Source organism: Bos grunniens, chromosome 2, assembly GCF_055505025.1.
Source record: "Bos grunniens cultivar Pamir isolate PY7600 chromosome 2, Bosgru_T2T1.0, whole genome shotgun sequence".
In the NCBI taxonomy this organism is placed as follows: domain Eukaryota; kingdom Metazoa; phylum Chordata; class Mammalia; order Artiodactyla; family Bovidae; genus Bos; species Bos grunniens.
In genome coordinates this window covers 79317227-79331388 of record NC_141166.1, presented here as the reverse complement: position 1 = coordinate 79331388, position 14162 = coordinate 79317227, and positions in this window count along the sequence as shown.

Sequence of the window (14162 nt, the reverse complement as noted above, 5' to 3'; positions counted from 1 at the left end):
ATAATTCTTTGTTGGGGTTGAAGCAGGGTGACTGTCCTATATATTGGAGGATGTTTAGCAGCATCCCTGGACTTTACCCATTAGATGCCAGTGGCATTCCTCCTCTCGTCAGTCACGACAATCAAAAATGTCCTTCAGTCAGTTCATTTCAGTTGCTCAGTCGTGTCTGACTCTTTACAGCACCATAGACTGCAGCACACCAGGCCCCTGCATATAAGTTAAATTAGTAAGGTGACAATATACAGCCTTGATGTACTCATTTCCCAATTTGGAACCAGTCTGTTCCATGTCCAGTTCTAACTATTGCTTCTTGAAATGCATACAGCTTTCTCAGGAGGCAGGTAAGGTAGTCTAGTACTCTCATCTCTTGAAGAATTTACCACAGTGTATTATGATCCATATACTCAAAGGCTTCACCATAGTCAGTGAAGGAGAAGCAGATTTTCTTCTGGAAATCTCTTGCTTTTTAACATTGTGCTGATATAGAGATGGGGCACTTCTTACTTTGCATCAGCCAAAGAAAGTCGTAATGTGCAGTACCTATACTCCTGCTCTAGGGAGGCACTTCAAGTCAGGTATTAATGAAGAGGGTATTATGATCCCCCTGCAGATGAGGAAATGAACAATCAGGGGCAAAATTCCAATCTAGACAAACCATAAATTTCTGAATTAAAGTTTTCTAAGACCAGTTCAGTTCAGTCACTCAGTCATGTCCAACTCTTTGAGACCCCATAAACCACAGCACACCAGGCCTCCCTGACCATCACCAATTCCCGGAGTTTACCCAAACTCATGTCCATTGAATCGGTGATGCCACCCAACCATCTCATCCTCTGTCATCCCCTTCTTCTCCTGCCCTCAATCTTTGCCAGCAGCAGGGGCTTTTCAAATAAGTCAGCTCTCTGCATCAGGTGGCCAAAGTATTCAAGTTTCAGCTTCAACATAAGTCCTTCCAATGAACACCCAAGGGCTGATCTCCTTCAGAATGGACTGGTTGGATCTCTTTGCAGTACAAGGGACTCTCAAGAATCTTCTCCAACACCACAGTTCAAAAGCATCAATTCTTTGGCACTCAGCTTTCTTTATAGTTCAGCTCTCACATCCATACATGACTATTGGAAAAATCATAGCCTTGACTAGACGGACCTTTGGTGACAAAGTAATGTCTCTGCTTTTTAATTGGTCATAACTTTCTTCCCAAGGAGTAAGCGTCTTAATTTCATGGCTGCAATCACCATCTGCAGTGATTTTGGAGCCCAGAAAAATAAAGTCAGCCACTGTTTGCACTGTTTCCCCATCTATTTGCCATGAAGTGATGGAACTGGGTGACATGATCTTCGTTTTCTGAATGTTGAGCTTTAAGCCAACTTTTTCACTCTCCTCTTTCACATTCATCAAGAGGCTCTTTAGTTCCTCTTTGCTTTCTGCCATAAGGGTGGTATCATCTGCATATCTGAGGTTATTGATATCTCTTCCCACAATCTTAATTCCAGCTTGTGCTTCATCCAGGGCAGCATTCCCCATGATGTACTCTGCATATAAGTTAAATAAGTAGGGTGACAATATACAGCCCTGAAGTACTCCTTTCCCAATATGGAACAAGTCTGTTGTTCCATGTCCAGTTCTAACTGTTGCTTCCTGATCTGCATACAGGTTTCTTAAGAGGCAGGTCAGGTGGTCTGATATTCCCATCTCTTTCAGAATTTTCCACAGTTTATTGTGGTCCACACAGTCAAAGGCTTGGGCATAGTCAATAAAGCAGAAATAGATGCTTTTCTGGAACTCTCTTCCTTTTTCGATGATCCAGCAGATGTTGGCAATTTGATCTCTGGTTCCTCTGCCTTTTCTAAAACCAGCTTGAGCATCTGAAAGTTCATGGTTCACATATTGCTGAAGCCTGGCTTGGAGAATTTTGAGCATTACTTTACTAGCTTGTGAGATGAGTGCAGTTGTGTTGTAATTTGAGCATTCTTTGGCATTGCCTTTTAATTTCCCCCATTCTTTAATGGAAAATGTAGCTGAAAGCTAACATGCCATTTTCACTTTGCTAAGGCCACCTCCCTTTCACAAAAGTGCAAAATTGTAAATTACCTTTCTTTCCTGCTTGGTCTTTTGTGGGGCCTTTCAGAGGCTACTGTCCATTCCTAGACCATGTCTTCATCAAAAATGTGGCAGGTCTGCTCTCATTCATTGAGATTCCACTCTTGGATTGGTGTATTTTTGTTCCGAGCATTGAGTAAGCTTTACAGAATCCAGATTTGTTGGTAAGATTCTAGATATTTCTCCCAATAGACACTAAAGGACATTGCAGCATGCATAGACCTTGCATTTAAAGAATTTCCTCAAGTAAGATGCAAGCTATGTAATGGATAAATCAGTCAGTGTCCAGGATCTTTGAAAAGTCTGACTATCATTACTGCTTGAGCAATGAGTGAGCTGGGTTTGCTTTTATTTTCATGTATCCTTTCAAGCAGTTTCCATCTGTGGCTAACATTATAAAGCCAATGTCTGAGACATCTTTGTTTTTATTGTGGCAATGTATCTAAGCTCTCTCTTTATCTTAAGTAATCCAGTCCCTCTGAAAGATGATGCTGGGACTCTGAAAGAAAAGAAAAAGATCTGATAAGATAACAGCTTACAGTGACATCTATATAATTGCCGCAGTCAAAACTCATTTCCAGCTGGGTGGGAGCTTACTTCAGGGCTGTAGCTAGGAAACAGGGAAAGCAGATAGCTGCTTCTCTTTGGCTCCAACCTTCTGAACTATTTGTGCTTAAAAGAGAACATTTCATCCAGGAATCCTGTACTTACAGTCACACATAGATTTGCCTCTGAAGATCGAGATTTTCTTTGAAGGACAATGAAAAGGACTTTTCATCAGCGATCGAATAGTCCCTTTTTAGATTCAACAAGAAAGTTTCTGTATAATCAGTAAATTTCCCCAATTTTTCCCCTCCAGTCATGCATTAAGGAGGGTCTTCAACACCCCCACTTTGACTGAATTGTTAATCTAGGTGGTGCAGTGGTAAAGAGCCCCATGCCAATGCAGGAGATATCAGAGATGTTGAGTTCAATCCCTAGGTCAGGGATATCCTCTGGGTCAGGAATATCCCCTGGATAGTGGCAACCTACTCTAGTATTCTTACCTGAAGAATTCCATGGACAGAGAAGCCTAGCAGGCTACAGGCCATGGGATTGCAAAGAGTTGGACATGAATGAGCAACTGAGCACACAGGCACACATGAGAAATCAGCTACATTCACACTAGTGTGGTACTGACAAGTCTGCCACTGCAGGCAGCAGGAATTGTCTACATATAGCAGGGCTTGTCTAGAAGCCGTTGCTATGAATTTCCATCAGGAGATTTGAGACAGCCTTTTCCAGTCCTTTTCTCTGTTCTCTCATTCCAGAGACTTCAAGATTTGCAGGTATCAAGAGTCTGCCTCAGTGCTCTAAGGTTAGGCCAAAAAAGACCTATCCATGTATTATTACGCAGGGCTTCCTGAGTGATGCTAGTGGTAAAGAACACGCCTGCCAATGCAGGAGACTCAGAGTTGTACATTTAATCCCTGGTTTGGGGAGATCCCCTGGAATAGGAAATGGCAACCCACTCCAGCTAGTATTCATGCCTGGAAAATCCCTTGGACAGAGGAGCCTGGGAGGTTACAGTCCATAGTGTCGCAAAGAATTGGACATGACTGAAGCGACTGAGCACACACACATGTATTATACAAGTGAGAGACAATAAGGAGGAAAATTGCAATGCTTTTTTTAGTATACGCCCAGAACAGTTTCTGGTATTCTACCTAGTGCATTCTGATTCAATGTTCAGTGTAAAGCTCAACTTTATTCCTAAATTTTGTTCATCTTCCTGTCCCCTGATTATTCTTTGTTTCTATTGCTTTTGCAGAAATCTGGGTCTCTTGCCCCTGGCCCTTCCTTCCCTCAAAGTCTTGATGGGAGAGCACTCACATCTATTCTAGAAACTGATACACAAAGCCTAGTACTGATTGGGTCAACTGAGAATGAGTTAGGACAATGCTCCCTTAAAAAGTTGAAGTCCTACAGGAAAGCCAGCATCCTTTGCTTCCACTCAGATAACCTTCATTCTGTCACACTAAGGTCAGTCAAGTAAAGAATTACCCAAGAGAAGCCTGCAACTTCTGTGAGTGACTTAGACTGATTTAGCTTTCAGGATTTTTTTTTTTTTTTTTTTTTTTATCTCACTTTTGAAAAATACAGTATGGGGAGGAGGGGTCATGTAACTTGGCCAGGCAAAAAATGTATCAGGTAACTTGGTTTTGTGCCCTTGTGGTATGTTTTTCACTGTGATGTGAAATCCCAGAGGCTCAGGACTCTGTCTTAGTCATTTTTGTATTGACAATCTATAGAACAATCCCTGGACCACCATGAGTACTCAATAAATAAGTGAAATCGCTCAGTCGTGTCCAACTCTGTGACTCCATGGACTGTTGCCTACCAGGCTCCTCTGTCCATGGGATTTTCCAGGCAAGAGTACTGGAGTGGGTTGCCATTTCCTTCTCCAGGGGGATCTTTCTGGCCCAGGGATTGAACCCGGATCTCCTGCATCGTAGGCAGATGCTTTACCATCTGAGCCAGCAGGGAAGATTAATTACTCAATAAATATCTGCAATATAAATCATGAATAAGTGCAAAAGGAATACTTTATTATACAGTACTATAATGCTATTAATAGCTACCATTTATCATTTACTAAGTTAGGAAACTGTGAAAATGATGCAAGATGTCTCAAATGCATAATTTCTCATTGCACAGAATATTCTCAACCATCTAGAAATGAGAACTATTTTATCTTCATTTTGTCATTGATAAAACATAGAGGTTATGAGGTTTTTAACTTGCTTGCATTTAACATAAGTCTTCATATTGTTGGTGTTTAGCTAATTAAATATTTGTAGAAGGAAGGGAAGGAAGGAAGCAGTGAAGAAAGGAAGGGAGGAAGAAAGGATCATAGAGGTAGTGACAGCCATTGAATAACCAAATCTATCTGGTTCCAAAGCCTTTTCTGTTTCTAAAAATGTAGGTTGACTCAAATATTTTTAGATACATTTTTAATTTGCAAAGGCACTGGGAGCTAGGATTGTAATAGCATAGAAAACAAAGCCTCCACCCTCAGGGAACTTCCAGTGTAATGGGAAAGACCATTAATTGACAGGAGAAATAATTCAAAATGAAATCTCGTAATTTGAAAAGGGATACTTAAATATCATAAACCATATCCTTTTGCATGACTAAATGTAAGTCAACCCTCAGGAAAGCTGTAAAATCAGACATCAGTGATGGCTATCTTCGTCTCCAGCAACTTCCCTCAGAGTCTTTTTTCCCCTCTTTAAAGCAGGTTCAGCTTCAACTACCTCCTTCTGCCTTCTTCAAAATCCCCCTCTTAAGGGAATGTATTAACACTATTGACATATAATGTGAATTTCAGTCATTTATTTTTTTCTTTGTGGCATTTAAACATTAAAACCTAATGTCCATCTGTGGAATTCAAGGCATTAGCAAGAAATCAGATGGATTTGGGACTTCCCTGGTGGTCCAGTTGTCAAGACTGTGTGTCCACTGTAAGGGGCACTGGTCCAATGCCAGTTGGTTGGGGAACTAAGATCCAACATGCCATGAGCTGTGGCCAAAAAATAAAAAACTTTTTTTAAAAGGAGTTGGATGGAGTTTTATGCAGTGAGCCCTTTGCTATGTCACGAATATATCACATTACACAATCATGTTCTCTGCTAACATGTAAAGCTAAATGTGACTGAGAGAATACCATCAGAAACAGAGAATTATGATTCAACAGTTGTCATTTAGCAGTTAGTTGATATTCACTCCTCAAATCTGCTTTTAATCTGAGAAAGTTCAACTACCTGAAAATATACTATCCAGAAAAAAACTGTAGTCACCACCACCTAAAGATAACAGCTCTTTGGGTATAAACTTCCTTCAAATTGTATACATATCTGTAAGATTACTGGTGCCTCAGATGGTAAAGAATTCACCTGCAATGCAGGAGACTCAGATTTTATCCCTCAGTTAGGAAGATCCCATAGAAAGAGTGGCTACCCACTCCAGTTTTCTTGCCTAGAGAATTCCATGGACAAAGGAGCCTGATGGGCTACAGCCCATTAGGCCACAAAAAGTCAGACAGGACTGAGCAACTAACACTTTCATTTTCTTTCATAAGATTACATAATAAAATTCAAGTTATGTGAATAAATAATTTGTATGCATTATTCAATGGCTATAAATATTTAATAATGTGAATATATATTAATGTATTTAACTGGTTCTCAATTGATATTTACTTAAATTATTTTCAGTTATGCTCATTAAGAAGCACTGTAATGAACATCCTCATTGATAAACCTGTACATATGTGTCTGATTATTTCCTTGATATAGATTCTTAGAAATAATTCTCTGTACTCTTTATATGGGCTTCCCAGGTGGCACCAGTAGTAAAAAACTGGCCTGCCAATGCAGGAGACCTAAGAGATATAGGTTCAATCCCTGGGCATGGAAGATTCCCTAGATAAGGGAATGGAAACCCACTCCAGTATTCTTTCCTGGAGAGCCCCAGAACAGAGGAGTCTGGAGGGCTACAGTTTATAGGGTCACAAAGAGTCAGACACACCTGAGGCGACTTTTTATATGACATATTACAAATGTTAAATTATTTTAAAATAAAAAGTTAAAAACTATTGTGTCAAATTCCATGTACACAGGTATGCACATATACACACAGCTAAGAGTTTTCTTACACTTCTCTAATCAGTTCTTCCAGTGAATGTACTTAATGTCCCTCATTAACACTTCTGAAAGAATCTAACGAGTAATGCTGAATTTGGTTCATAGGAAATATTCAGAAATATGATGAATGAAAGAATATATGAATAAAACACTTCTGTTTACAGTAAATGGTCTACCTGCAATCTACCTCTGTGTCTCCCTCCATTTAAACTCGTGCCTCATTTTTTTTCCCACATGAATAGCAATATATAAGACAGTGACTTGAAGTTATGTTTTCTCTCTGCTTGCAACAAAACTCCCTGCATAGCTCCACTAATGGAAAATTAGTGACACAAAATTACTACAACTGAGGTCACACACTGTAGCTGTTTGACCCCTCTGTTGGGACAACATCTGGTGTCATTATGTTAGAAATTGTCTGTTCTACATAGAGTTCCTATCTGAGAATTTCTTACCTTGATTTTATATTAAAGAGGCTTTTTAATAGAACCTCTGACCCACTCTGTAAGAAGAAAAATAAGTATTATCACAACCTTTATGATACCTTTAAAATCTCTTTGGGACTCTAAGCTGTGAGTAGCCCTCAAAATATTTAAAATTCTTTTTGACAGTGGCAGATGAAAAAACTATGCAGTGGCTCTAGAAGCCAAAGGACAACACTTATGGCTTGATTGGCCCTTGAACTGAAGCCCTTGAACTTTGAGAAATATTTCACTTTTTGTCCTATTACTTTTTGAATTTGATCTGTCAAACCTGTAGCCATTATGCAACCCTTTTTACTTCTTTCTTTTGCCTCTTATTATTAAAGAATTATTTACACATTCACTGAAAGAAGTACAGTGAAAAGTGACTAGTTACCCTGAAAAAATAATAGTATATATACTAATTTCTCTTCTTCTTTTTGCCTTTTTAGATGAGATTCAGGGTTTCAGATGCTCTACAAGTCAGATATAAATTGCTGACTTGTATTTAATTCATCCTGTGATTAAAATGTTCTTGCAGGATCAAAGCAACTTTTTTCATTTCTGATGATTATCCGGCAGTAGAAGAAATCCATATGTGGCTTTAACAGTTAAAATAATTAAGATGCCAACATGCCAAGAAATAAAGAAATAACCTTCACAGAGATATGCTGTGGTGTATTTGAAGATATTTTTTTCTCCCTAGATTAAAACTTTTTTGCTAAATTGGAACACCTATTTTCTCCCCTTAAAATGAAGCAAGGAGCAAAATGTTATCATCCTCTCAGCGAGGGTGATAGTCCCAGAGTTATACTGTGTAAGAAACCTAACTAAGACACTTAATTATTCTTTCTCACTGATATGTCACCTTCTTCCACTTTTTACAGGCAAATTGCTTGACTAATAAGTCCTTGGCTCTAGTCCCAGTTGGCCTATAATTCACTAGAGGTGACCTTGGAAAAGTCATTTAAATTCTTTTAACCTTGATTTTCCAATGTTGTGATTAGCATAAATAATCTTTAGGGTTTACTTTGATTTTCTTCTGATGGGATAGTATACTAAATATACTATACTACATTATACTATAGTACTCAACATTCAAAAGCTCAACAGTAGAACTCAACATGCAAAAAATGAAGATGATGGAATCTGGTCCCATCACTTTATGTCAGATAGATGGGGAAACAATGGAAACAATTACAGACTTTATTTTCTTGAGATCCAAAATCACTGTAGATGGTGACTGTGGCCATGAAGTTAAAAGATGCTTGCTCCTTGGAATAAAAGGTATGACCAACCTAGACAGCATAGTAAAAAGCAGAGACATTACTTTGCCAACAAAGGCCCATCTAGTCAAACCTATGGTTTTTCCAGTAGTCATGTATGGATGTGAGAGTTGGACTGTGAAGAAAGCTGAGCACTGAAGAATTGATGCTTTTGAAGTGTGGTGTTAGAAAAGACTCTTGAGAGTTCCATGGACTGCATGCAGATGAAACCACTCAATCCTAAAGGAAATCAGTCCTGAATATTCATTGGAAGGACGGATGCTGAAGCTGAAGCTCCAATACTTTGGCCACCTGATGTAAAGAGCCTACTAATTAGAAAAGCCCCTGATGCTGGGAAAGATTGAAGGCAGGAGGAGAAGGGGATGACAGGACAAGATAGTTGGATGGCATCACCAACTCGATGGACATGAGTTTGAGCAAGCTCTGGGAGATAGTGATGGACAGGGAAGCCTGGCATGCTGTAGTCCACAGGGTTGCAAAGGGTTGGACATGACTAATCAACTGAACAACAACAGTATGCTACAGTATATTCAGTATGCTGCTATCACATTAAAATAAAGTTAAAGTAAACCTTAAAGATTGCTTATGCTAACTTCAGTATTTGAAAATCAAGGTTAAAAGAATTTAAGTAACATTTCCAACAGTCCAACTCTCACGTCCATGCATGACCACTGGAAAAACCATAGCCTTGACTAAACGGACCTTTGTTGGCAAAATAATGTCTCTGCTTTTCAATATGCTATCTAGGTTGGTCATAACTTTTCTTCCAAGGAGTAAGAGTCTTTTAATTTCATGGCTGCAGTCACCATCTGCCCTTATTTAGTAGATATCTATTTTTACTCCTGCCCAGAATTCATCCATTCTTCTAATCACTTTATGCAATTTGCCAATAGAAAATTACCCTTCATTTTACTTTTACTGTATTCTGCTAGGGCTGTTCACTCCACCCCCTGCTTCAGAAGCAGGCCTTAGACTATCTGAGGGCTGCTGAATGAAACCAGAAAATAAGTCCAACTAAGTAGAAGAGAGACTCAAGAGAGACAAAACAGTTCCTGTATCCAGGAACTGTTGCTGTATCCAGTCATGTCTGAAGATACAATACCTTCGAAAATCTCAGTTATGTAGGCCAACAAGTGTTTTTTTGTTTGTTTGTTTTGTTTAATTTGAATCAAAGGTATCTGTTAGGATGTTTTTGGAAGCAAGAAAAAAATTACTGCAAATGGCTTAAATAGCACATATACTATATTGGCTCACATAGCTAAAAAATACAAAGAAGAACTTCAAATTTGTTTCACCTGAGTGTTCAGTGATGCTGTCAAGACCCATTTCCTTTTGATTTCTCTTAGCTGATTTCCATAATAACTGCTTTTTATAAAGTCTGGCTTTTCATAATAACAAGATGGCCAGTTGTAATCTGATTTACATGTGTCCTTGTCCAATGAAAGAATAATCCTACTTGGTAGTAAGTTTGTCAGAAAAGCACTCTTTTTAAAAATAAAGTGTCACATTTATGTCCTATTAACCAAGTTTTATGTAATACTCATTCTTACACATCCCCTGTGGCTAGAGGAATGCTAAGATGGACAGACTAAGAAATAGACCTCTGTAAGCAGGAACTATGGCCTTGTGGTTAATCAAATCTGAACTCACCCACCCAGATGTTGGAATGGATCAATCTATCTGCATTTCGTGGGGATACCACGAGGAAAGGGTGACAGAGATGTTGGGGAGACAACCACAGTGTCCTCTATAGCCAGGTAGGTATGAATGTTTTGTTGCTTTCAGTTTCCAGTTTCCACTTTTATTCGAAGGTCATAAGGCAGATCTGGGAGAGAAACTGAAAAAATACACTTGCTCTATTTTCTCATTCTCCTTCCTGTGACACTGAGCTTCAGCAAACCCAAATAATCTAAAGGATATTAATTATAAAATATCTAAACAAAAAGAAGCTTTCCAGAATGCAGAATGGAAACCAAGCAAGAAAAAATTCCTGGAATCCTAAAGCTGAGGTCAGTCCTTGAATCTTCTCCCTACTTTTTCCCTTGTACAACCAGGATCCTCTGATAGATCCTAGAAGATTGTCAGACTTCAGGTAGTCTCAAATCCTAGTAGGATTTGAAAGTAAACCCTTTATTATATAGATGATTAACAATCAACTATATGTACTTGATTAACAATATTGTATTGGTTTCAGATGTATAGCAGAGTGATTCAATTATACAAATACATGTATCTATTCTGGAATCAAGATTGCCAGAAGGAATATCAATAATCTCAGATTTGCAGGGGACACCACCCTTGTGGCAGAAAGCGATGAAGAACTAAAGAACCTCTTGATGAAAGTGAAAAAGGAGAGAGAAAAAGTTGGCTTAAAGCTCAACATTCATAAAATTAAGATCATAGCATATGGTACCATCACTTCATTGCAAATAGATGGGGAAACAGTGCAAACAGTGGCTGACTTTATTTTTGGGGGCTCCAAAATCACTGCAGAAGGTGACTGAAGCCATGAAATTAAAAGATGCTTATTCCTTGGGAGAAAAGTTATGACCAACCTAGACAACATACTAAAAAGCAGAGACATTACTTTGTCAACAAAGGCCCATCTAGTCAAGCCTATGGTTTTTCCAGTAGTCATGTATGGATGTGGGAATAGGACTATAAAGAAAGCCGAGCACCAAAGAATTGATGCTTTTGAACTGTGGTGTTGGAGAAGACTCTTGAGAGTCCCTTGGACTGCAAGGAGATCCAACCAGTCCATCCTAAAGGAAATCAGCCCTGAATATTCATTGGAAGGACTGATGTTCAAGCTGAAACTCCAATACTTTGGCCACCTGATGTGAAGAGTTGACTCAGTATGAAAAGACCCTGATGCTGGTAAAGATTGAAGGCAGAAGGAGAAGGGGACGACAGAGGATGAGATGGTTGGATGGCATCACTGACTCAATGGACATGAGTTTGAGTAAATGCTGGGCATTGGTGATGGACAGGGAGACATGTCGTGCTGCAGTCCATAGGGTAGCAAAGAGTAGGACTCGACTGAGTGACTGAACTGACTGTTTTTAAAATTCTTTCCCATTTAGGTTACTGCAGAGTATTAAATAGAGTTCCCTGTGCTATACAGAAAGTCCTTGTTAATTCTCTATTTTAAATATAGCAGCATGTACATGTCAACCCCAAACTCCCTATATATTCCCCCTGCCCCACCATTCCCCCCAGGAACCATAAATTTGTTCTCTTAGTCTATGATTCTGTTTCATTTTTGTAAATAAATTTATTTGTATCATTTTTAAGATTCTGCATGTAAGCGATATCATATGATATTTGTCTTTCTCTGTATGACTTACTTCACTTAGTATGGTAATCTGAAGATGCATCTATGTTGTTGCAAATGCCATTATTTCATTCTTTTTAACAGCTGAGTAATATTCCATCTCTCTCTCTCTCTCTCTCTCTCTCTCTCTCTCTCTCTCTCTCTCTCACACACACACACACACAAACACACACATGCACACCATATCTTCTTTACCTATTCATCCATCAGTGAATATTTAGATTGTTCCCATGTCTTGGCTTGGAGAAGGCAATGGCACCCCACTCCAGTGTTCTTGCCTGGAGAATCCCAGGGACGGGGGAGCCTGGTGGGCCACCGTCTATGGAGTCACACAGAGTCGGACAGGACTGAAGCGACTTAGCAGCAGCAGTAGCAGCATGTCTTGGCTATTGTAAACAGTGGCACAATTAACATAAAGGTGCATGTATCCTTTCAAACCATGTTTTTCTCCAGATGCCCATGAGTGGGATTGCTGGATCATATAATAGCTCTATTTTCAGTACTTTAATGAACTTCCATGCTGTTCTCCATAGTGGCTGTACCAATTTATATTCCCACCAGCAGTGTAGGAAAGTTCTCTTTTCTCCAAACCCTCTCCAGTGTTTATTATCTGTAGTCTTTTTGACAATGGCCATTCTGACTGTGTGAGGTGACATCTTATGATTTGCATTTGATTTGTACTTTTGATTTGCATTTCTCTAATAATTAGTGATGTTGAGTGTGTTTTCATGTAGATCTTCTTTGGAGAAATGTCTATTTAGGCCTTCCACCTACTATTTGATTGGGTTTTTGTTTTTGTTTTTTAGTCACATGAGCTGTTTGCAAATTTTGGAGATTAATCCTTTGTTGGTAGCATCATTTGAAAATATTTTCTTCCATTGTGTGGATTATCTTTCATTTTGTTTATGGTTTCCTTTGCAGTGCAAAAGCTTTTGAGTTTAATTAAGTCTCATTTGTTTATTTTAGTTTTTATTTCCATTACTCTAGGAAATGAATCAAAAAAGATATTGCTCAATAGATATGTTTATTTTTGCCTTCAGACCCAAGTCATCTGTGGCACAGCTCTTGGGGTGTAGGATGTCCATAAGGAGCCATGTTGTTCCAGTTAACCTGAACTCTTGACCTGAGTAGCTTTATCCAGCTCACAAGAATTTTAACTAACGGATAAAGATAAACTCTTATTCTTAGGAACAAGATCTATAAAATTACATCAAGTAGAGAGACAGAATAACTGAAGTCATGGTAGAGCAGAATTCACAGACTACATAGAAGAAATTAAGCTAGAGAAAAAAGAATAAAGAAGACATACTAGACACCCATTGAAAAGGAAGGAGAAGGGATCTTGTGGTACTGGAAGGAGAAAGATTAAAAAAAGGACTTGACCAGAGGGTTTCTAAGAATTACTAAGAATGTAATTTCTAAGAATTACAGTTGGAGTAAGATCCCTAAATTCTCAAAATAACTCCACATTTATCTTGAATGTCAGCTAAAGCTCTTAAGCAAAATTGATGATTTTTTTTTAAAATAATGAATAATCTTGGTCTAGGTGAATCTCCTGATGATAAAGACAAAGAATAAATATATAGAATATAGATTTCTCCTAGTGACAGTTCTTGGCCAGTCCTAAAAGGAAAAATGACATTAACAGAACTGAGAGAAAACCATTCAGATTCAGATTCAGATTCAGATCAGTCACTCAGTCGTATCTGACTCTTTGCGACCCCATGAATCACAGCATGCCAGGCCTCCCTGTCCATCACCAACTCCTGGAGTTCACTCAAACTCACGTCCATCGAGTCAGTGATGCCATCCAGCCATCTCATCCTCTGTCGTACCCTTCATCTCCTGCCCCCAATCCCTCCCAGCATCAGAGTCTTTTCCAATGAGTCAATTCTTCGCATGAGGTGGCCAAAGTACTGGAGTTTCAGCTTTAGCATCATTCCTTCCAAAGAAATCCCAGGGCTGATCTCCTTCAGAATGGACTGGTTGGATCTCCTTGCAGTCCAAGGGACTCTCGAGAGTCTTCTCCAACACTACAGTTCAAAAGCATCAATTCTTTGGCTCTCAGCCTTCTTCACAGTCCAACTCTCACATCCATACATGACCACAGGAAAAACCATAGCCTTGACAAGACGGACCTTTGTTGGCAAAGTAATGTCTCTGCTTTTGAATATGCTATCTAGGTTGGTCATAACTTTCCTTCCAAGGAGTAAGCGTCTTTGAATTTCATGGCTGCAGTCACCATCTGCAGTGATTTTGGAGTCCAGAAAAATAAAGTCAGCCACTGTTTCCACTG